The sequence below is a fragment of the Vicugna pacos genome, chromosome 27, assembly GCF_048564905.1.
Source record: "Vicugna pacos chromosome 27, VicPac4, whole genome shotgun sequence".
Lineage (NCBI taxonomy): Eukaryota > Metazoa > Chordata > Mammalia > Artiodactyla > Camelidae > Vicugna > Vicugna pacos.
In genome coordinates this window covers 5619669-5641822 of record NC_133013.1, presented here as the reverse complement: position 1 = coordinate 5641822, position 22154 = coordinate 5619669, and the positions used below count along the sequence as shown (strand labels likewise).

Sequence of the window (22154 nt, the reverse complement as noted above, 5' to 3'; positions counted from 1 at the left end):
ATTTCTGTGGCTTCAGTTGTACTATCTCCTCTTTCATTCCTGAAATTTACTAGTTGAGTCTTCTCTGTTTTTTTTCTTTTTTCTAGCTAAGGGTTTATCAATTTTCTTGATCTTTTCAAAAATCAACTCTTAGTTTTATTTTTCTATTTTTTAAATTCTTTATTTTATTTATTTCTGCCCTAGTATTTATTAATTTCTTTTCTTCTGCTACCTTGGATCTAGTTTGTTCTTCTTCTTCTTTTTTTAGTTCCTTGTGGCTTACTGTTAGGTTGTTGATGTAAAATTTCTCTTCTCCTTTAATTTAGACATTCACCACAATAAACTTCCCTCTTAGTACTGCTTTTGCTGCATCACAAAAGTTTTGGTATGTTGTGTTTTCATTTTCATTTGTCTCAAGGCATTTCTAATTTTCTAGATCCTCCTGTGAATTATTCTATGACACACTAACTGTTCAAAAGTGTGCTTTTAAATTTCCACATGTCTGAATTTTCCAGTTATCTTTCTGCTATGGAATTCTAGTTTCATTCTGTTGCGGTTAGAAAAGATACTTGGCATGATTTCAATCTTCCTAAACTTGTTAAGTCTTGTTTTGTGGCCTAACTTGGGATCTGTCTTGGAGAATGTTCCATTTGCACTTAAGAGGAATGTATATTCTGCTGTTGTTGGGTGGAAGTGTTCTGTGTATGTCTGCTAGGTCTAAATGATCTGAAGTACTTTTAATAGATGATTTTTCTTATTGAACTTCTGTTTGGTTGATCTATTCATTATTGAAAGTGGGGTACTGAAATCTCCTACTAATATGGTGTTACTGTCTATTTCTGTCTTTAATTCTGTCAATGTTTGTGTATTTGAGTGCTCTGCTGTTAGGTACATATATATTTATAATTACATCTTCTTGACAAGTTGACTCTTTTACCATTATATAATGTCCCTTTTTGGTCTCTGATGACAGTTTTGGCTTAAATTCTATTTAGTCTGATATAAGTATGGCTACGCCTGCTCTCTTCTGATCACTATTTGCATGGACTATCTTTCTCCATCCTTTCACTTTTAGCCTCTGTATGTCCTCATATCTAAAGTGAGTCTCTTGTAGATAATATAATTGGCTCTTATTTTTTAATCCCTTCAGCCACTCCTTGTCTTTTGAAAGGGGAGCTTAATCCATTTACATTTAAATTAATCAGTGATATGGAAGGATTTACTAATGCCGTTTAGTTAATGGTTTTCTGTATGTCTTTTAACTATTTTGTCCCTCTCTTGATACATCTCTGTGTTTATTTTAACAGTGGCAGGCTTTGATTCCTTTCTCATCTTCTTTTGTGCATCTTCTATAGGTGTTTTCCTTGTGTTTATGGTGGGGATTATATAAAACATCTTATGGTTACAACAAGCTGTTTCAAACTGATAACAGCTTAACTTCAATCAGACACAAAAACTCTTCTTTGCATTTCTCCCTCTCCCTTTATGTTGATGTCACAAATCACATCTCTTTATATTTTGAATCAATTAACAAGTTTTATAGTTATAGTTTTTTATGCCTTTATCTTTTAAAATCTACATCTGAATTAAAAGTGATTTACACACCACCATTATAGTATGACACGATTCTGCATGCATCTATATATTTTCCTTTAACAGAGGGCTTTATAATTTTGTATGCTTTCGTGTTGCTCTGTAGTTATTCTTTTGTTTCATTTTGAAGGACTCCCTGTAACAATTTTTATAAGGCAGGTCTAGTGACGATGAACTCCCTCAGCTTTTGTTTACTCAGGAAAGTCTTTATTTCCCCATTTGTGAAGGGCGGTTTTGCCTGATGCAGTATTCTTGGTTGGCAGTGTTTTCTTTCAGCACTTTGAATATGTCATACCACTGCCATCTGGCTGGCTGTAATATTTCTGCTGAGAAAATCTGTTGATACATTTTTAGGAGGTCCCTTGTGTGTGATGAGTCCCTTTTCTCTTGCTGCTTTCAAGATTCTCTCTTTGTCTTTGACTTTTAACAGTTTGATTATAATGTGTCTTCATGTGTACATCTCTGGATTTTATCTTAGCTGGAGTCTTGAGAGATGCTTGAATTTGGATGTTCAAATTCAATTTACTTCCTCAGATGTGGGAAGTTTTCAGCCATTGTTTCTTTAAATAAGCTTTTTTGCCCCTTTTCCTTTTCCTTCTGGGACTTCCATAATGTGAATATTGGTCCACTTGATGGTGTCCCACATGTCCTTTAGGCTTGTTCACTTTTCTTCATTCTTTTTTTTCTTTTTGTTCCCCTGACTCAATAATTCCAAAGGACCTGTCTTAGAGTATGCTGATTCTTTCTTCGGCTTGATCAAGTCTGCTGTTGATCCTCTCCAGTGAAGTTTTCAGTTCAGTTATTGCACTCTTCAGTTCCAGAACTCCTGTTTGGTTTTCCTTTGTTGATATTCTCATTTTGTTTGCGCGTTGTTTTTCTGGTTTTGTTTAGCTGTCTACTTGTGTTCTCTTGTATTGTGCTGAGCTTCGTTAAGATCATTATTTTGCATTTTTTGAGGTAATTCATAGATCTCTGTTTCTTTAGGGTCAGTTTTTGGAGATTAATTTTGCTCCTTTGGTTAGGTCATGTTTTCTGATTTCTTCACATACCTTGCTATTTTTGTTTTTGTTTTTGTTGCTATGTTTTGTGCAGTTGAAAGAACAATCATCTCTTGTGGTCTTTGTGGACTGGCTTTGTACAAGGAAGACCTTCACCAGCCAGCCTGGCTAAAGCTTCTGAGGGCCTCTCAAACATTTTGTGGGGATGTGACCTCTCTGGGTTTGTGTAATCCCGTAACCGGTTTCCTGATCTCTTTCTCAGGAGCATGTAGTCTTTTGCTCCCTCTGGTGTCTGGTTGTAGTATTGCAAGTTCTCTGGAGCAGCATCAAACCCCTGACTTTTTTTTTTTTTTTTCTTCCTGCAGAGCTCGGATTTTCAGTTTATTACATGAAGGAGATACACTAGCCCAAGTTCAAAGCTGACCCCCAAATGGTCCCATTATACAAGCTGTGAGGTTTTTAAACTTATGACAGGGGACAGAATGGAAATTCTACTCACTGCAAGGAAATCCTCACTTAAGCTTCAATGAGCCAGAACAGAAGCACTTAAAACCCAGGAGCCTTCCACTGGTCATCCTCAGTCAGTCCAGTCTCTGTGAGGAACTGGCACATGTTTTTTTGCTGGTCACCCCGTGGCTGAATTCACTCCACATTCTGGATGCTCCATTACAGTACCATTGCAGGCAAATTTCTCCTTGAACATCTTCACTAGTTTGTATTGTAATCATCAGCGAACCCTTGGACAGTAGTAAGGGTCTTCCTGCTGTTACTCCGTCGAATTCTTGTACAGTTATAATCCTCAGTGCCAGTAGGAAGCAGAACATCACTCTTACTTGCATCAGTAAATGGGTGGAGAGACCAGAGGTTCTGGATAGTGGAAATACAATGTGATTCCTCTTGTTCTTGTGGGAAGGGTCGGCAGAAGGTGGTGGCGGGAGAAGGCAGGCAAGGGGGCTCGAGGGGCAGCTGCCGAGTCCTCAGTGGTGGCTCAGTGACTGGTCCCCCTGACCTTTTTTTGTTCTCTGTGGCCCCAGACATCTATGCTGTGCTAGTTCCATCAGGGCTCTGAGTCAGGCAAGACAGAAACCAGTTCCCTGGGCAATCCCCCAAAAGCTGGAATGTGGGACAACTTATTTCACTCTTTTCTTTCCCTCCCAAGGGAGACACCATGAGTGAGGCACTGTCTCCTGATCACAACAAGCTGTGTCCCTGTCTGTGTGTGGTAGGGGAGGCACTCTGGTGTCACCAAAAGCCACTAAGCTCTCCGTTGTCCTCAGTGTCCCCCAGGCACCCAAGATATGCTGATTCTCTGTTAGCCTCTGGGACAAGGGAGACAGAAACCAGCCTCTCGGGCAGCCCCCTAAAAAGCTGGGATGTTGGATGTATGTCCTACTCTTGCCCTCCCAAAAGAGAAGCTGGGAGTTGGGCAAGTTCTCCTGGTGGTGAGCTGTGCCCACTTGGGGGAAGGGTTGGTGGAGTTTAAGTGAAATGACTTTTTTTACCTGTTTCAGTGCAGTGCTTCTTAGCTTTCAGCTTCCTGGGGGTGTTGTGGCTTCCTAACTGGTTCCTGGAGTTCTCATAAAGACTTTTTGGACTATAGAGTGTTGTTAATTCACTGTGTTTGCAGCTTCCTAATCTGTGTGTGTCCAAACCTTGCGAATGTCATTTCCCAGGTCGGCACCTGTTTTGTAAATAAAGTTTTATTGGAACTTAGCCATGCTCACTTGTTCGCATATGATCAAGGGCTGTTTTCACAAGGCGGTGACAGACTTGAGCAGTTGTGACACAGATCCCATGGCCCTGAAGCCTGATACATTTACTGCTAGGTCCTTTACAGGAAATGCTGGCTCACGCCTGAGGCATGTAAAATATTGTCATTCATACACTTTGTAAAAAATATGACCAAAAAACAGCTGTATAAGAAGGTAATCAGAGTCTAGCCAAAAATGTAGAGAAACAAGTATCATATAATCATGTCAGGCAGTTCTTTTTTAAAAATATTCTATTTCTGGATTTACAATGTTTGTGGCAATTTCAGCTCTTTTTATGTAATGGAGGTACTGGGGATTGAACCCAGGACTTCACACATGCTAAGCACATGCTCTACCACTGAGCTATACCCAACCCCCTTCAGCTCTTTAAAGTTTCTCATTGGTTGTGATTTATTTTCTCACTCTAAAGATTCACTTTTATACCTAATTTTGTATTTGCAACATTTAAGTCTTTGAGGAGTCTCATAACCATATTATCTTCAAACCACACAGAACCAGGATCCACCTGGCTAAAAGACCTTAGGCAGTGCAGTTATACTTTAGAAAATAATTCCTATATTGCATACGGGAAAATTGTGTATTCCAGCTGAACTTGCTTGCAAGGACTTTAGAGTCTTATTATTGCACAAATGACAGCACCTGTGAAACCTTAAAGGCGCTGATCGTGTGGCAATGGATGACAATAAAACCACAACAGGGTGCAGCTGCTCAGACCAAAGTCAGAGGTCCTTGGAACTGTTACAACTTCCCTCGTTTCTAGAGAGCCCCTTCTCCTTTGCTAATTACAAAATGAGCAGCCGGCACTGCCCTTGTTCACCCCCACTGTGATGGGAACTTCAGTGGACGGGGCACCCTTCCTCCCCACCTATGCCAGGCAGGCACCAAAGCCCCCAAACCCTTGGAGCTCCCGAGCTGCGAACAGCATGGGACCTATCAGAGGACCTCCTGCCTATGTCCCTTTGACAGAGAGCAGGACCCACTCAGCCAGACGCCACTGGCTACCAGGCTGGTGGTGTCAGTGAGGGGGCGTCCCTTCCCTAGAAGCTCGAGAGAGTGGCTGCAGGTGATTCCTGAGGCCCAGCCCTGCCAGCGCGTTTGCCTGGTCCACCCAGTACGTTCCAAATTCTCCTCCGTGGGCCCCAGGGGGCTGCACTCACAGCACATCACACTCCGCGGGGCCCCAGCAGGAAGGAAGTGATGTGCTTTTCTCACTGTAAAGGGAAACTTTTCCCGGAAACCCTCCTCTTCCGGGTCTCGGGGTCACGTGCCCACTCTGAACCAGTCACAGGAAAGCACGAAAGCTGAGCGCCCCTCCTTCCAATTCCTCTCCCGGGATCCTGGTCTCCCAATACATTTGGTACAAGAAGCAATGGTGTGAGGTCAGGAGGCCCTCATGCTTTAAGAGTTTTGCAGGCCTCACGTGCAAATATTCCCACAGAAGTGACTCAGCCTCCATAAACGATTGGGCCCTGCTGGCGTAACCCTGCAGAATCTTGGAAAGACCTCCGATGAGTCAGTAGGACAGTACAGAGCTCCGGGAAGAGTGTCTGAGGGTGGGCACTGCTGGACCCTCAGGGTTCTCTGGGGATGCTCTGATGGTGGCTTCAGCAGCATTGATGGGTCAGCAGAAGGTGTGGGAGATCCTGGAAGCAGATGGACCCAGGTGCTAAGATAAAAGCACTGGCCAGAAAAGGTCACTGTAGCAGAAAGCAGCACCCTTCAGATCTTGTCACTTCCACTGTCCCCTGCCTTAGAGACGGTGAACACCAGGGATGGGGCGCTGCCTGAGAACCAGTGGGAGAGGTGGGCTTGTTTCCAAAGCCAAGGGCATGTGTCTGTAAACTGCACACAGAATGACACACAGAATCTTGGTGCCCAAAGAAACCTTTGGAATTAACCAGTCCAGGGTTTGCAAAACTTTTTTTTGATGATAAATATATTTTACGCTGTAGAAGAGTGCATACACTCATATAAAACTTAACATTGGGGGTGGGGAGAGTATAGCTCAGTGGTAGAGTGCATGCCGAGCATGCAGGAGGTCCTGGGTTCAATCCCCAGTACCTTCATTGTAAATTAATAAACCTAATTAACCCCTCCCAAATAAACAAATTAATTAAATTTTTAAAAGACTTCAAAAAAAGAATGTGAAAAAGTAACCAACAAAATTGAAAAAAAAACCATTAAAAAAGGTAACAATGGTTACACACAAACCATACTGACTCTTTGATTCTGTTTTCCACAGTAGGTTTACCATATTCCCATCAACACTGCCCAAAGGGTTCCCATCTCTCCAGATTTACGTGACAATTGGGGAAATCTAGATACTGAGTGGATACTGTCCATATTAAAGATTTGTAGTCAATTTGGTAGGCTTTGGTAATAGAATTGTGGTTATGTTAAAAGTAGGGGGGAGCCTTGTGTTTTAGGAATATATTCCTCTGGTAGATTTCTGCAGTAATAGCTCCCAATGGATTCCTGCCCCCATTTCTATGTCCTTGTACATTTCTCTCCCCGTCCCACGTTGATTCTGGGCTCAGCACATGACTCGTTTTGGCAAATGGGACGTTAGCAAACTCAATACAAGCAGAGGCTTGGGGAGTGGTTGCATATTGGGGCTTGCCCTCTCTTGCCACTGGAAACTCATGGAATGCTGCCACTGACCGTGACAGCAAGCCTGAGCTAGCCTACTGGAGGATCCATGTAGCCAGCTGGGGCACCCCGGCCCACTGCCAGACCCGTGAGGCCATCAAAGACTGTCCAACCACAATCAAGTCACACGAAGAGTGCCAGAAAGGACCAACCGAAGAACCATCAGCTGGTCTCAGCCCAAACTGTCAACCCCTAGGATCTTGATCTAATAGATTATTGCTGTTTCAAGCAATGAGACAAGAATAGATAAGGAGTAGAATTTTGAAATATTTACAGATGAATGATGGAGGCTTAGGGATTTGCTTCAAAATAAGCTGGGAGTGGGGTATTCTTTCTACATTTGGTTATGTTTGAGATGGAAAGCTTCCACAATAAAAAATCCACAGAAAAGAAGAAAGGGAAGGAATGGAGGGAAGGAGAAAAGCGGGGAGGAAGGAAAGAAAGGAGGAAGGAAATGACCCTTCTGTCCATTAATAGGTAAGACCATTGAGACCCAGAGAAGGACAGTGATTTCTGCGACGTAACACAGCCAAGTTATAGCCAGATTCATTTCTGAGCAGACTTCCAACCATTGGGTCAGGGCCTTTCCATCCCCTCGACGTGTTCGGAGGCAGGAAAGTTCTGTAGGAGAAGCGGTACAGGTAGGCATGGTTTCTTCTCCTTCTTGAGAAAAGCCTTGTGGCAGGTCTAAGACATGAGTAATGCTGAGACCTTTAATGACAAATGATCTTGATTTTTGGAGTGTATTGTTTACCTAGTGTTTGGGGAAGAAATACACGTTTGGTCATGTATGTGTGTGATGTTACGTAACAGTCAGGCTGGGAATATCTCCCTCCACGCCCCACCAGTCTGTTTGGCCCCAAAAGCTTGGTCTGTTTTCAAAGATGCGTAATAACCCTTGCAGGGATAACCAACACGGCCTCACACTGTGTCCGGATGGCGACACCAAAGAGTTTTCAAGTCCGCATGTAACATCACCTCTTTCCCACACACACAAAATGAGCAAAGCTTTCATTAATCATCACATGGGAAAATTAAGCACTGCAATTAGCTGTCTCTTGCCCCGGGATACATTGGGCATCTTTTTATCAGACGTTACTACATGAAACCACAGACTGCGCCCGGCCGTAAACAGACATTAAAGGAGGGTTACTTCAAGAAAAAGACCCTTCCAAGTCCTATTAACCAGTGTCGGTCTCCCTGAGAACTTTTGAACCTCAGAACTCCGCCGGAGTTTACGGGGAGGAAGGAAGATTCTAAAAGGTGATAACTGGGCCTGTGACCAAAAAGTCAAATAAAAACCAAGTTCGACTCAATTGAAATCTTTCTCGTAACTCCGCCTTGCTTTTCCTGAGCGGTGTTTACTGAGAGATCCGCCGGCCTCTGTGTTTGTGTTCGATGATTTGTCTGAGGTCCTAGAGGATAGGAGCCAGCTGGCAGGGCTCGAGCTCTGGGAGGCCACATTGTCGCCGAGGAGAGGAAGTGGCAGGGACTGGCAGCCCTTGCTCTAGTGGCAAGCAAGGTGTTCAAATCCAGCCCTGCCGGGTGTAACCAGGGGACATGTCCTAGGGGGTTGGGGCGGGGGCTGGTTCTTCCTCCCCTGAGGGTCCTCTTGGATCCCTGTCCAGCTTCCTAAGGAACACATTCAGAAGTTGCACAGAGTTTTTCCTATGTAAGTGCCATTTATTGAACACAAAGTTTTCGAAACAAAGGGTCAGTGGGTGGGATGGTGGTGTGTTTGGGAGCCCTAGCTGCAATTCATTTGCGGTTTTTTTCACTCCAAAACACTCATGCCCGGTTGACTTTGGTGCCGACTGGCTGAGGGACTGCCTGGAGTGGTCTGGGGGACCCCTCTGTCCCCACTTCCCCACAGGGAGAGCTATGAGGGGAAAGGGTAGGCCTGGGGTCTGCAGCTCTGGCCGACTTGGTGCCTGGATGCCCAGGAGAGCAGCCCCTGACCACACTCCTGGGTGTCCTCTCCAGGTGCTGAAAATGTCACCTTTTATCAATTGCCTGTTTCAGCTCTCCTTTCTTCCCATGCCCCCTCCCCCTCTCATCGTGGGAGTCTTTCACGTCCAACAATCCTTTTTTTAAAAGTTTAAAGATTTTTTTTTGTGGGGAGGCAATTAGTTGTTTTTTGTTTATTGGTTTTTTTGTTTGTTTGTCTTTAACGTTGGTACTGCAGATGGAACCCAGGACCTCGTGCATGGCTAAGTGTCCGCTCTTCCACTGAGTTCTACCCTCCCCCCTTCCAACTGTCCTCTTAAGTGGACTAGAGGAGGGCTTGTGAGCCAATGTCAGCCCTTCTGAGAGCCCAGAGGTGGTGGGGGGGGGTCCCAAGTGCTGACCAGTTAGGTGAGCTCCATGGGCCTGGGTTCAGATTAACAAGGGGTCCCCCAGACTTGACCGTGGTGGGGCACTGCTGCTGACTACACACTGGACGTGCATGAACGGTGATGTGGTCACTGCAGGGTTCCCACAACAAAGTCCTCTCAAGCCTGGAGCCTTCAGGGTGATCGTGGCAATCCCTGAGCCCCTCCAGGCCTCCTGCTTCCCAGGTGAGAAGCTCAGCTCAGGCCCAGCCTTCATAGAGGCCAGCCTCCCAGAGGCAGCGGACCTGCCAGCTCTTGCCAGGGTCACTGAAGGATGCAGACCAAGTCAGGGGTGCCTGGGGAGGGAGAAGTATTCTCTTGAGAGGCTTTAGAAAGTCTCTGGGCTAAGGTGAAATGTGGGTCAGGTGACCATGGGGTAGGGCTTTCCAGGACCAGGCTGGGCTCCTGGAGGCGCTCCAAAGCTGGAGAGCTCAGAGTGTGTTGGGAGATGGTAGAGCCTCAAGGCCCTGACCAATGGGGAAGTTCACTAGATGTACAAGGACGAAGCGAGGGGCCCCTGACAGGGCAGGTCTGCTGAGTGGGAGACTGCTCAGAGGGACACCAAGGGACTGATGCCTGGAAGGCCCTGTCACCTCCATGGTCCCAGTGACCAGTCCTTGCCCCAGGACAGTACCTTCAGCTCTCCTCAGGGCCACTGGCAGGAGCAGGGCACAGTAGTAGACAGGCAAGAGGGCCGTCCAGGCATCAGACCCTCGGAGGCTTCCCTGGAGCAGACCCAGGGCCCCCCACACCTGTGCAGAAGATCTGGGGGTGTCGAAGAAGTGCTCACAGAGGCGAGCTCAATGGCTGGGACTCCAGGCTGCGGAGGCCCGCGGCTGACACTAGAGGGCAGGGAGGGGTGGCGGGGACCACATCCCGGAGGGGAAGACCTCGGACTGGGTGGGATCTGAAGAAGTGCGGGCGTGCAGGGCGCTGTGGACCCATCAGGACGGTCCCGCGCGGAGAGAGGCGGTCGCGCCCCGGGAGTCCGGCTCCGCTAAGGGCAGGTCTCGGGCCCCGCCGGCTGGCTGGTGGGGGGCGGGGGGAAAGGGCGCAGCTGCCCCGCATCCTCGGCGTCCTACGCGGAGGCCGCCTCCCGGTCCCGCGCCTGGCAGGGGCCTCGGGTCTCCGGGCTCCTTTCTGAGCCCCATGCTTGACCCACTTTCCCTCCCGCCTGCGGAGCCCTAGGCAGAGAACACACGCGGCCGCCGAGCAGGTGCGGGAGCACCGGGCAGCTCCACCCACCTCTGCTACCCGGACGGAGGGAGGGAGAGGGCAAGGGGGAGAAGAAGGAGACAGGAGAAAGGAAAAGAGGGGTAGCGAGAAAGGGGATGGAGAGATGAAGATAAAGGGGGTGAGGTCCGGAGGCGGGTGGAGGAGGAAGGGGAGGAGGGAGAGGCAGGAGGAGGGGTAAGGGGGAGGAGGAGGGGCCGGGGATGGGAAGAGGGAAGAGGAGGGGCATGATGGGGAGAAAGAGCAAGGGGGCCTGGAGGGAAGGAAAGAGGAGGAGAAAGAAAGGAAGAGGAAGGGAGAGAAGAAGGGGAGGAGGCGGGAGGAGGGGTGGGGGAAGGAGGAGGGGGAGGAGGGGTGAGTGGGAGGAAGATGGACTCCGGAGACCGCACCCCTGCATCTTTCCCGGGCCCCAGGCCATCCCTGGAGGAAATGAAATGGGTGACGGGTGCACCTGCCTTCTAGCGCCTAAGGGGTCCAGGGTTCAGACTGGTGCCTGATCCCCATCCCCTGCGTTCTGCTTGCCAGCCCCCTTCCCGCAAACAGCACCTGGCCGGCTGTTCGCACGAAGCCAGGTTAATGGACCCTGGATCCTCCTGAAGGCTGTGTATTTTTAGATGAGATCACTGTTCACCGAGTGACTGTGTCTACTTGGGGGACTTGGGCCCCAGGAGGTGGAGCAAAGCGCAGGGAAGGAAGACTAGCGATGCTAGACGTCACGGCCCCGGCACTGGGAGGCGCCCCCCTCCATGCACCCACCCCCTCGCCTACTCTTGGGTGGCCCGTGGGACGGGAGAAAGGCCTAGTGTCCCAGGGCTCTGTCTGCTCAGCTCTTGTCCATCCGCCTACATACTGCACCTATTAAGTACCTACCTACATGAGTTAGTACTTTTTAGAGAAAGCGGGAAGAATTTATCAGTAGACCCATCATAAGAGGATGGACATCCACATTGACCCCCTTCCTCCATGCTCACCCCCGCTTCCAGGCGACCACTGTAAACGGTCCAGTTTGTACAGTTTGGGGCACGTATCAACATGCAGGGATGCATATAAATGTGCTCTGTATAGAAATGGGTCAGGGCATTATAGGACCCAGTGGGTAGTGAGTGTTCACCAAATGCCAAACACTGGGCTGAGTATTATGCATTTATTAACTCTTTGGAGCCTCACAAAACGCTGAGTTTTGTTACTACTATTCCCATTTTTCATGTGAGGAGCTTCTCTGAGGCACAGAGAGGTTAAGCCACCTGCCCAGGCTCACACAGCAACCTAATGATAAAGTCCAGTTTGGAGCCTGGCTCGAGAGCCTGCAAGTTATCCAGTAGACTTTCCTGCTTTTCTCTGCTTATAGTTCCACGAATGGCTTTTCCACTAAGAACGGGATCTTTTCTGCAACTAATGGAAAATTCCTAGAAGAGGAACTGTGCATTTGAGGTTTTGCTAGATGTTAGCTAAACCCTCTAAAACAGCGCAGGTCTTACATGCAGCTGGCGAGTCCAAGCTCCACCTTTGACCTCCTGTCCCCCTTTCCCGGATGCTTCTCCCCACCCCTGCCAGGGCTGGGGAAGAAGCCCACACAGGAAGTGGATCTGGAAGTGGGCGTGGTGACATCTGAGCAGAGAATCCCAGTGATACAGGGAAATTGGGCGCGAAAGGATGATCGTGTCCCAGGTCTTGAACAAGTCCCTGGGATGTGCCCAGTATTTTTATAATACCGAGGCTTGGCAGGAAGTGTAATACATCTTTCAATGTATGTTCTTCAATACAATTTAAAATCTGTAGGTAGGTCTTCCAGAATTTGATTAAGTTTATGCCTTGATTATCTGTGATTTTTGTTGCCAGCTCCAAATGCTATCTAGTTCTTAATGATATATAGGAGAAGTACTGATTTTTCTGTGTTTTCTTTTTGTCTACTCACCATCGGACTGTTTCTAATATCCTGTTGAACCTCTCAAAGGATGTTAATTATACTTACTTTAATGTCCTCTTCTGATTCCTGTGTTATCCTTTTTTCTTCAGGGTCTGTCTGGTTCTTCTTTAGCAAACTGTTGATCTCCTTCAAATGAATGGGGATTCTTGGTTGTCTGATCCCGTGTGTAAACGAGTGTCAGGACAGTGGTTCTTGATGTGAGGTCCGTGGACCCCTGGGGGGTTCTGAGACTTTTTCTGGAGGCCACAAACTCAAAGTTATTTAATAGGAATACAAAGACATTTTCCTCTCCTGAGTGTTCAGCAGAGTTTCCCAGAGTCTACATGATGTGTGACATCCTGACAGATTGAAATCAGAAGCAGATATGACAATCCAGCTGTCCATTAAGCCAGATGTTGGCAAGATTTGGAAAAATATAAAACAATGTCACTCTTCTTACTGAATAAACTGTTTTTAGAAGATAGCTATTTTCATAAATGTTCTGTTATTTGTGTCAATGTGTGATGGCTCTGTGATCATTTTTAAAGAAATGAGTAAATATTTAAAATGCTCCTGAGTTTTAACTTCTGTTATGATAAGTTTTCTCCGTAGAAATGAAAGTTCTCTGGGGCCCTGGAGCAATTTGAACATGTTCAGGGGGTCCTGAGCCAAGCCTGCTTGGGAACTGTCTGTAGTCTTGACTGATCACTCTTGCTCTGTGGCACAAGTAAACCTCCCTTCTGTCAGGGACTGTCTGCTCCAGTCACAGCCACGCTGCACCCCTGCGCCCGGGCACGTGGCGACAGGCAGGGAGGAGCAAAGGGAGAGTGCCTTCTTGGAGCTCTGATCTGGGGACTCCTGACCTTTCATTTTGGATGCAGTTGCGGGATGGGGTGTCCTGGGGATGAACCTTGCAGCTCTCTGTCTGGTTTTAAAGCAGCACTCTGGCTGTCCCCTGGGAGCAAATGGGGCACTGGCTCAACTGCTTGGATGGCCCTTCAAGCCACTCTCTGCATCCATGTCCGATGGCCTGCACCTTCCCCCATGGCCAACGTGCCTACCCTCTGGACAGGGGTGGGGGTGGGGTCCCGCCTCTTGGGCTCCTCTGTGATATTGGGTTTCACCACTAATCTGACCTCATCTGCTCTTTCTCTCTCTTCTGGAAATCCCCCATGTTCCGGTCTGCTGGTGGCACTTTTTCTAGTTTTGCAGGGCTCCTAAGTATTTGTTGTTATACATATTCTGCTATTTCAGAGGCTCCGAGGATATGTTGAATGAGCCATCTTGAGCCCAGTGTCAACGTTGTTGAATGAATGAATGAATGAGCAGGAGCTTATGGAGGAGCAGGAAGAGAGGGGCCCCTGTTTGTGTCAATGCTCCACTGAGATGGGGTTGCGGTAAGGGTCCCACGGCAGACTGCTTAGACACGAAGACCCACTTGTGTCAGAGCATCTGTATGTGGTTCAGGTGGGGCCAGGTATGGGCTGTCCCTGTTGTGATCCAGGAGCTGAGGATGAGTGGAAATGCAACAGCAGGGGGCCCGGATGGGGGGACAACACACAGAAAGTTGTAGCAGATGGTCCCCTCACTTTGGGCTTCATTTAGATGATGGATTTAAGCCTGGAGGCATAATTGCAAGAAGAAAAGAAAAGAAGGTGATTCCCACACTGGTTTCAATCCAGACTCTTCAGGAAAAGGGGTTGTGTCTCCTGGGCACTGGGCCGATGTGAAGGGGGAGCGAGCAAGAAAGCGTCTGGGGAAGTAGAGGGGCGTGTCTTGTATCTGACCATGGGTGGGGGATGCTGTGTGGGGGAGCCTGGGGAACATCGCCCTTCCTCTCTGCCCTGAGCCTGATTGGTTGATAACATCGCGTGGGTCATGGTTGCCTTCTCAGGAAAAGCAAACCCTTTAAAGATGTGGCCCCGACAGCTGCAGGGGGCTGGGGAGGCCCCAGAGCAAATCAGGGAAGGAAACTTAGGTTGCCTCACGTTTTATTGAAAAGAAAATGCTTTCATCCCAAAGCAAGAGCAGCTCTGTGTCTTGGCAAACACACAAAACCAAAGCAAACCCTGAACAGCTTCTCGGGGGTTGGGGAGGTGGGGGGAGTCTGGCCACACCCTCAGGATATGGGAAAGGCTTTCTTCTCTATTTCAAATGACCCTCTTTTGCCTTTTTTAGATGCACATGTTTATTTGGTCTGACTTTGAAATACCTCGGTGCAGCTGAAATAATTTAAGGCCGCCCTGTAAGAAGGACCACTTCCTGACCTTCTAAATGCAAACCCTTTGCTGGGGCTGCAGAGGGAGTGGTGGACACCTGAGGGTAAGCACCAGCCCGCCTCCCAGTGCACAGGGTGGTCCCTCTGTAGGAGGACTATACAGGTGGGCGCTCCTGCAGGGAAAGCTATGCCTATCCCAAGGGAGCAGCATTTGTCCAGGACCTGATATATATGCCTGTCACCACCTTTGGGAAAGGGGTGAGGGACACCCTTTTCAGGGGGTTAATAGGTGCGATTCAACCTTTGACCCCAAATCCTAGAGCATCCCCCAGGATAGGGGCGCATGGGGACCCTGTGGTCCAGGGAAATCCCAGAGGTGCAGGGCGTGCTGAAATCTGTGATGGAGACGAATAAGTCCGCAAAGCACTGCAGTGAGGATGAAATTAGTAAGATACCTAGAAAATATGATTCCGGATGAGTGAGTGTGCTTGCGATGCATGGCTTGGCTAATGGGTGGACTCGGCTCACCGCCCTCCATCTACACTCACTGAGTAGGGCTCACTGATCCGAGGATTCACGTGGGTCACTCCTCACCAATGCCAGGGGGTGCCCTGACATGACCCCATTCTATAGATGAGAAAACTGAGCATCTATGTTAAGTCAAAACAGGAGCCTCAGCCCGCCAGCTGCCAGAGCCTGGCCATCCCCTGAGGTCCTGTGGCTCTGAGACTGGGCCACTGCCCCTCGGTGTGTGGGGCGCCCCCTGCTGGCCTCGCTGGGTGCGCGCGGGGCGGGGGTGCATCTCCCCGCTGGGTTTATGCATGGTTGGGGCTGTCCTGGGCGTAGAATCTCAGCAGTGCCTCCCAGGTGGGCAGCAGCCACAGCTCTGGTCCTTGGTTCCCGCCTCACCTGCTCCCTCCTGCCTCCCGCCCCTTTCATGTGCGGCTCAGTCTCCCTGTCCTGGGGTCTGGGCAGCTCCCACTGGGGTCAGTGCTCAGTGTGAGTGTTCCTTCTCTGGACTAAGCTGGGAGCCTGCCCTCCGTGGACCACTGACCTCCACATCATGGAGGATATCTGCTCACCATCGTCCCAGCCCCCAGTGCAGGTCCTGGCACAAAGTAGCCGCTCACTAGTTTGCGGTATACCGTGGGGCCGGATGGAGAAAGCTGAGCAGAAGGCTGGGGGACAAGGAGCTGGAGCAGCCTCCAGCACATCCAGCCTTGCAGTAGAGTATGAGGGACCCACCTGTCTGGCCTCCTACCTTCCACTCCAGCTGCTGGAGTGCTTGAAGCTGGCCTGGGCCCCTGGTCTGGGACTGTCCATTTGTGATGCCAGTGGTTGGGGCCGTGTTTAGGGGCAGTTCCTTGCAGAGCTCCGTGGCTGACTGTGGTGTGCAGAGCTGCTGTCAGACACCTTTTTATGTGGCAACTTTCCCATCTGCGGGACATCACTTCTTGGAGATGCCCCAGACACCATGCCTTAAAAGGGGCTCTCAGGATTGGAGGCTTGATATTACAAAACTGGAGGCCATGAATAACATAACTGATTGATTCTACCAGATAAGAGCCAAATATTTCTGCCTGGCAGAAAACATCTGATTAAAGTAAAAAGGCAGGGGTAGGGGATGGGGGGTGGGTGGGGGAGGTAATAGCTCAGTGGTAGAGTGCATACTCAGCATGCATGAGGTCCTGGGTTCAATCCCCAGTACCCCCATTAAAACAAACTAACAAACCTAATTACCCCTCCTCCATAAATGAAAAAGGCAAACGATAAGCTGAGAATAAAATTAAGGAACATCCCTAAAATGGAATTGTCATACAGTCATTAAAAGAATAAGGTGTGTTTGTGTCTATAATATGAAGACAGTAGCCTATGGATAATCATCTGTTCATCTGATGTCGCAGGCACTGGCTGCTATAAATCAGTGAGAAAAAACCCAGGTGGGCCAAGCCCCAACCTTTGATAACCACTGTCCCTGAGGGACAATTAGGGCACGTGAATCAGAACTACACATGCATGTCCTCCGATCTAGGGATCCCACTGTCGGACTTTGTCCTGGAAGTGTTCTTGCCCACATGTGCAAGGGCCTTTATCACAAGGCTCATGGAAGCATCGCTTGTGATTGTGAAAGGGTGGGAACAACTGAAATACTAACCATGGTAATATTAACTCAATTATAGCATGTTCTCTAGTATGGAATTATCAGTCACTAAAAAAAAAAAAACAAAAAACAAACAAACAAACAAACAAAAATAACAAAACTGTTTCTACAGAGGGCGACAGGGTAAAGTCAAACCTTTCCCATTCTGATCAGCCTCGGAGGGGTTGTGTTTATTTCTTCCTTCCTGCAGCCATTCATAGGTGGGTCTGGTCAGGATGTTCCCTGTGAGCTAAACAAAGGTATTTTAGCTTAACACTCATTACCTGGGAGGCAGGGTTCCCAGAGATGGGCCATTATGTATACTTTAAGCTTATAGGCAACATTCCTTTAGTGATTAGCTTGTAGCAAAAGCAAAAGAATACAAAGTTAAAGAAACAGATCCAATAATGGAGTCAGATTTGTTCTTCCCTATTACATAGAAGGGTGGATTATGAGAAAGGATATATTCTGTTTGGTTCTTCAATAGTCCTGGTAATGTAAATGCTATTTTTTTTTACATTTGCATTCTTTTTTATGGAAGCATAGTCAGTTTATAATGTTGAGTCAGTTTACAATGTTGTGTCAGTTTCTGGTGATAAACACTGACTATTAATTTAACCCAAAGTTGTGATGTAAAGATACATTAGGATGATGAGTGAGGGAGGAAAGTGGGAGCACAAGTGTCAAATCCTCCTCAATTATAATAGAAAGTCAAAACTAATCTCAAAAGATAATAAAAATTTAAAAAGCATATATCCTTATTTTTTCAGAAGAAAATTTAAAAAATGAACTTTGTAGCCCCCATGGAATGGGACAACGGAATAAGAGAGACAAATGGTGGGGAAGGGGGGAAGGGAGGGAGGGTATAGTTCAGTGGTAGAGTGTGTGCTTAGCATGCAGAAGGTCCTGGGCTCAATCCCCAGTGCTTCCACTAAAAAATAAAACAAACAAACAAACAAACATACAAGCAAACAAACAAACAAACCTAATTACCTCCCTCCAAAATTTAAAAAAAAAAGTCCTTTTGAAAAAAGAGACAGAGGCAGAGGATGGCCTCATTTCACCATAAGCCTCAACTATTTGAATTGCACCCTACACGTGGGGATTACTTTTGCAAAAATTAAAACTTAATCAGAAAAGGAGAAGAAAGTGCCCATGCTTGTCCACTGTCTCAGCTGGTGTGTTACAGAGCGGGACGCAGGGACCGGAGTCAGGGTGGTCAGCAGCAGGAGGGTGCAGGAGACTCTGGAGGGTAGAGGCATTTATCAAATGGAAGTGATCTGTGTCTGGTAGGGGCCCTGGGGGCAGAAGGCCTGGGCCTGAGCAATGGGTGGGAGCCCTTCTCTTTGTGGGAAGTCTTGTCCAAGGACAACCACTGGATTTGTTGATAAGATATAGCCTCCCAAAGACTACCAGTCAGTGGCACTAGGACCAAGGGAAGAGCTCACTAGTGGACTCAGAGAGTGATGGTCTTCAAGCAGACTGGAGAAGGTGACAGCATGGCTCCCCTGTGGTAGGATCAGAAGGATGCATGGAAGAAGAGCTCAGGAATCGAGAAGAGTTAGAAAATAAGGCTGAGCTAGCATTGGGGAGGGGAACAAGGTCAAGTCTCCTTCTCAGCCCAGCTCCTGATGGACTATGAGATTCCCTGGTTCTCCAGGTTACCTGGCACCCTGGTCAATGGGGCTTTGCCCTCCCCTCCGTCATGGTCTATGCTGGCCTCTGTTGGTGTCTCTTCCTGAGCCAGGGCCAGAGGGATGGAGAGGGATGGGGGTGCTGGCGAGGACAGAGAAGTGGGGAGAAGAACAGAGGGCACACTGCTGGAAGCTGTGAGGGAACATAACTCCTCTCTGACTCAGAGAGCCAGGAGATCGAGATGCAGTTGGGATATGAGCTAGTTACTCATTGCTGCGTAACAAATGTCCACCCACCTGAACAGCTTAAAAGAACAAACATGCATCATTGCACAAGTTTCTGAAGGTAAGGAATCTGGGAGCTGTGGAGTTTATGGTCCAGCAAACGGGACAAACATGAGTCTGAGTGTGTCACAGATAAATTCACAGTTGCAAATGACAAACATGGATATGAAAGGAAGTGTGGGATGGAATGAGATACCGGAATCTGGCTTGGCTGGGGGCCCAGGAAGTACCTCTGAGGAGGAGGGCAGACAGCAGGGGATAATTCCTGGTTGTCACCGGGATTGGAGGACAAAAGAGAGCCCAAACCTCTTATTTACATTCAGGCTAATATTAGCTTGAGAGGCATGTGAATAATTTACTTTTTATCACAAATGTGGTTAATCCTGAAGGGTAAAGAGGAAAAGATCGCCCCAAACTGAACAATAAACCTTCAGTGATGTGTTTCTGCAACCAGCAAGGTGTCTTCTCATCGGAACAGCAGAATCACCCAGAAACAAGCGTCTAATTATAGCAGCGCCATCTGTGGCCCTAAAAGAAGGATGATTATCAACACTATCTTTCAGGTTTTTCACTCAGTCAGAACAATTTGCTAAAAATAATCTGTACTGTATCCGCAACGCCCCCAGACAATGTGTGTTTTCCCATCACTGCAGCCCGCCCGCTCCCCACGGGCCCCCGGGAACTGAGGAGGGCGTTAGACGCTGCTCACAGCCCTGTTCTTGGGTTGGCTGGGTGTCATTGTTGTTCCAGGCTTTTGTCACTGGAGCAGTGGAATATGGGGGGAGGGGGATGGAAAGTTAAGACTGGATCCCAGCCAGCAGTGGAGGGCCCCATAGACACCAGGGTGGGTGGGAGCTAAATGCCTCTCCCAAGGGCTTTCCAAGGGTTTCAGGGCTTAAGGCCAATTCGCAGTTCCTGGAATCCTGCTGGGTCCAGGGAGGTGGACCCCACATGCGCATAAGGGCTGTAAGTCAGACACCAATTCACTTGTCCAAGGAGAGGTTCCCTTCTAGGTCATGTCCCCCAGGGCACCCCTTCCTGGATTCAGAATTGCAGTAAGTCTACAGGGTCACCAAGAAGCCCAGTGAGCATGGAGACTGAGCTCAGAAAGGCAGGTGGCGTGATTGTGGCACTTCATCCTAGTCATCGCCCCACACTTGGCCTGTACTGTAGAACCTGCATGTGAATTAGAAAAAAGGTGGACCTAATCTAACCCAGGGACCAGTCAGAAGAGTAGAACGTGCACCGGACTTCAGATCCAACTTGCCTCCTGGGCCAGGAAACTTTGAATAGTGTACGACCTGCACAGCTGTCCATGGTCCTCCGTGGTTGCCATGGGTGTAAGAATTCATTTATGCCCCGTAGCACCAATGGCCTCTTCAGGCCAGAAGAGTCCCTGCCTCAGACTCAGGGAGACTTTCCCTGAACAGGGCAGGATGGACATCACCAGTGCTGCCCACTGGACTTCCTTAGGGTCTAGGCGACGGTGAGTTTATGTTGATTTGTAAGTTTTAAGTATCATTTGCAAACTGTGTCTTGGGGTTCTCTAGCATTTCCAGGGGGTGCTCTAGGCTGACTGAGTTGGGGAGCAGGTTGAGTAAGGAGGGTTCTGGATCTTCCATCCCTGCTTCAGTCAGGAGAGCGCTCTCTCTCTCTTCCTCACTTGTTGGACTACTATGGAAAATTTATTTTGGAAAAAGAATTTCACAGGACAACTGCCTAAACTAATATTTTCTACTCAGGGGAAAGGCCTTTTGAGAGTGACAGTGAAATATGGACCAAGGGACTTTATGACCAGATGGCTCTTATTGAAGGGAGTTCTGAAAATGTATTTTGGAGAGAGGGAAAGTGATCACAGTTGAAGTCTCCAGATGGGAGAAGGAATGAAGAGCAACAAAAGTACAAATAAATACAACCGTGGATTGTACAAAGCAGCATGAATAATGTCTGGTGGGGTTGAGAAAATCAGAACAGAATTAAAGTTCTAGGCAGGATAACACCCAAGTCAAGAGGAGTTACGTGGAGTTCAAATGTCCAAGATCCTTGTTCTTTCTGGGTGAGAGGTAAAGGTATTGCATTCAGATTTTTATAGATTAAGAATTCATGGGTGGGAGAGGGGGGAGGGTGTAGCTCAGTGGCAGAGCATGTGCTTAGCATGCATGAGGTCCTGGGTTCAATCCCCAGTACCTCCATTAAAAAAAAAAAAAGAATTCACAGGTGAAGAGTGAAATAGGGGGTCAAAAGTTACCAACTTCCAGTTATAAAATAACTGGGGATGTCCTGGTGACTATAGCTAATAATGCTGTGTGGTCTGTTTGAAAATTGCCAAGACTAAGATCTTAAAAGTCCTCATCACAAGAAAAAAATTGTTAACTATGTATGATGATGGATGTTCACTAGACTTACCGTGGTGATCATCTGATAATATATACATAGATTGAATCATTATGTTCCAACCCTGAAACTAATATAATGTTATACTTCAATTATATCTCAGTTTTTAAAAAGGAATTCATGGCATAATTTCTAGGGTATTCACTAAAAGATTAGAGCAAGGGTATGAATGAAAAAAAAGTATTCTTAAAAAAGGGAAGGAAAAGAAACCATTTTTTATGCTAAATTAACACCCAAATATATCAACATTTTATATATCAATTATATATATATTAATTAAACATATATCAAAATATATATACTTTACTTTTAAATACATTTTAATCTATATATGTATAGACATTTTAAATATTCTAGCTAAAAGGCAAAGATTCTCAGTCTAGTTTTTAAAAGTACAGCTATTTGCTTTTTAATGAGAGACTTCTAAAACATAAGATTACGGAACAGCAGAGAATGAAAGGCTGAAAAAGATATTTATCTGTAGCTACAAAGAGAGGGGTGTCCTTATGTTAATATCAGATGAGAGTATTTTGGTGGAAGCATTATTAGTGGCAGAGTCAAGTAATAAAAAAGGCTTCTGTTAAAGTTGAGGGTCAGCTGTGCATGGTCCCCCACGTGGCTCATCCTTTCGATCTCCATCCTCCGTTGCTCAGGCACCCAGACAGTGCGGGCCGAGGAGATCTGACATCTTCTGGCCAAGTCGTCCTGTCCACTCGGTTGTTCGTGCCTCTCTGGGGCGTATACAAAGACCCTCGCACTCTGCTCACTCCTGGCCAGTCCAGTCACTTGCCTCTTCCCCAGGTCTCCTCATCCCTGAACTTCCAGTTCACTCCTTCCAGGCTCCTGACTGACCAGCTAAGCAAGTTCATGCAGCCCACGAATCCGTGTATCTCCTCACCTTGGGGCGCTTTTCTGGATGTGCAAAGTGGATGGCCAGGTGCACTGCGTGATGCTCTGTCCCTGACGAGGATTCTCATACCC

General features: G+C 47.5%; 1 pseudogene; it reads right to left on the bottom strand.

Moving 5' to 3' along the window:
- Positions 1 to 3116: 3116 nt before the first annotated feature.
- The window catches only part of LOC140689644 (eukaryotic translation initiation factor 1 pseudogene), a 75185-nt pseudogene continuing 56147 nt past the window's right edge, over positions 3117 to 22154 (bottom strand).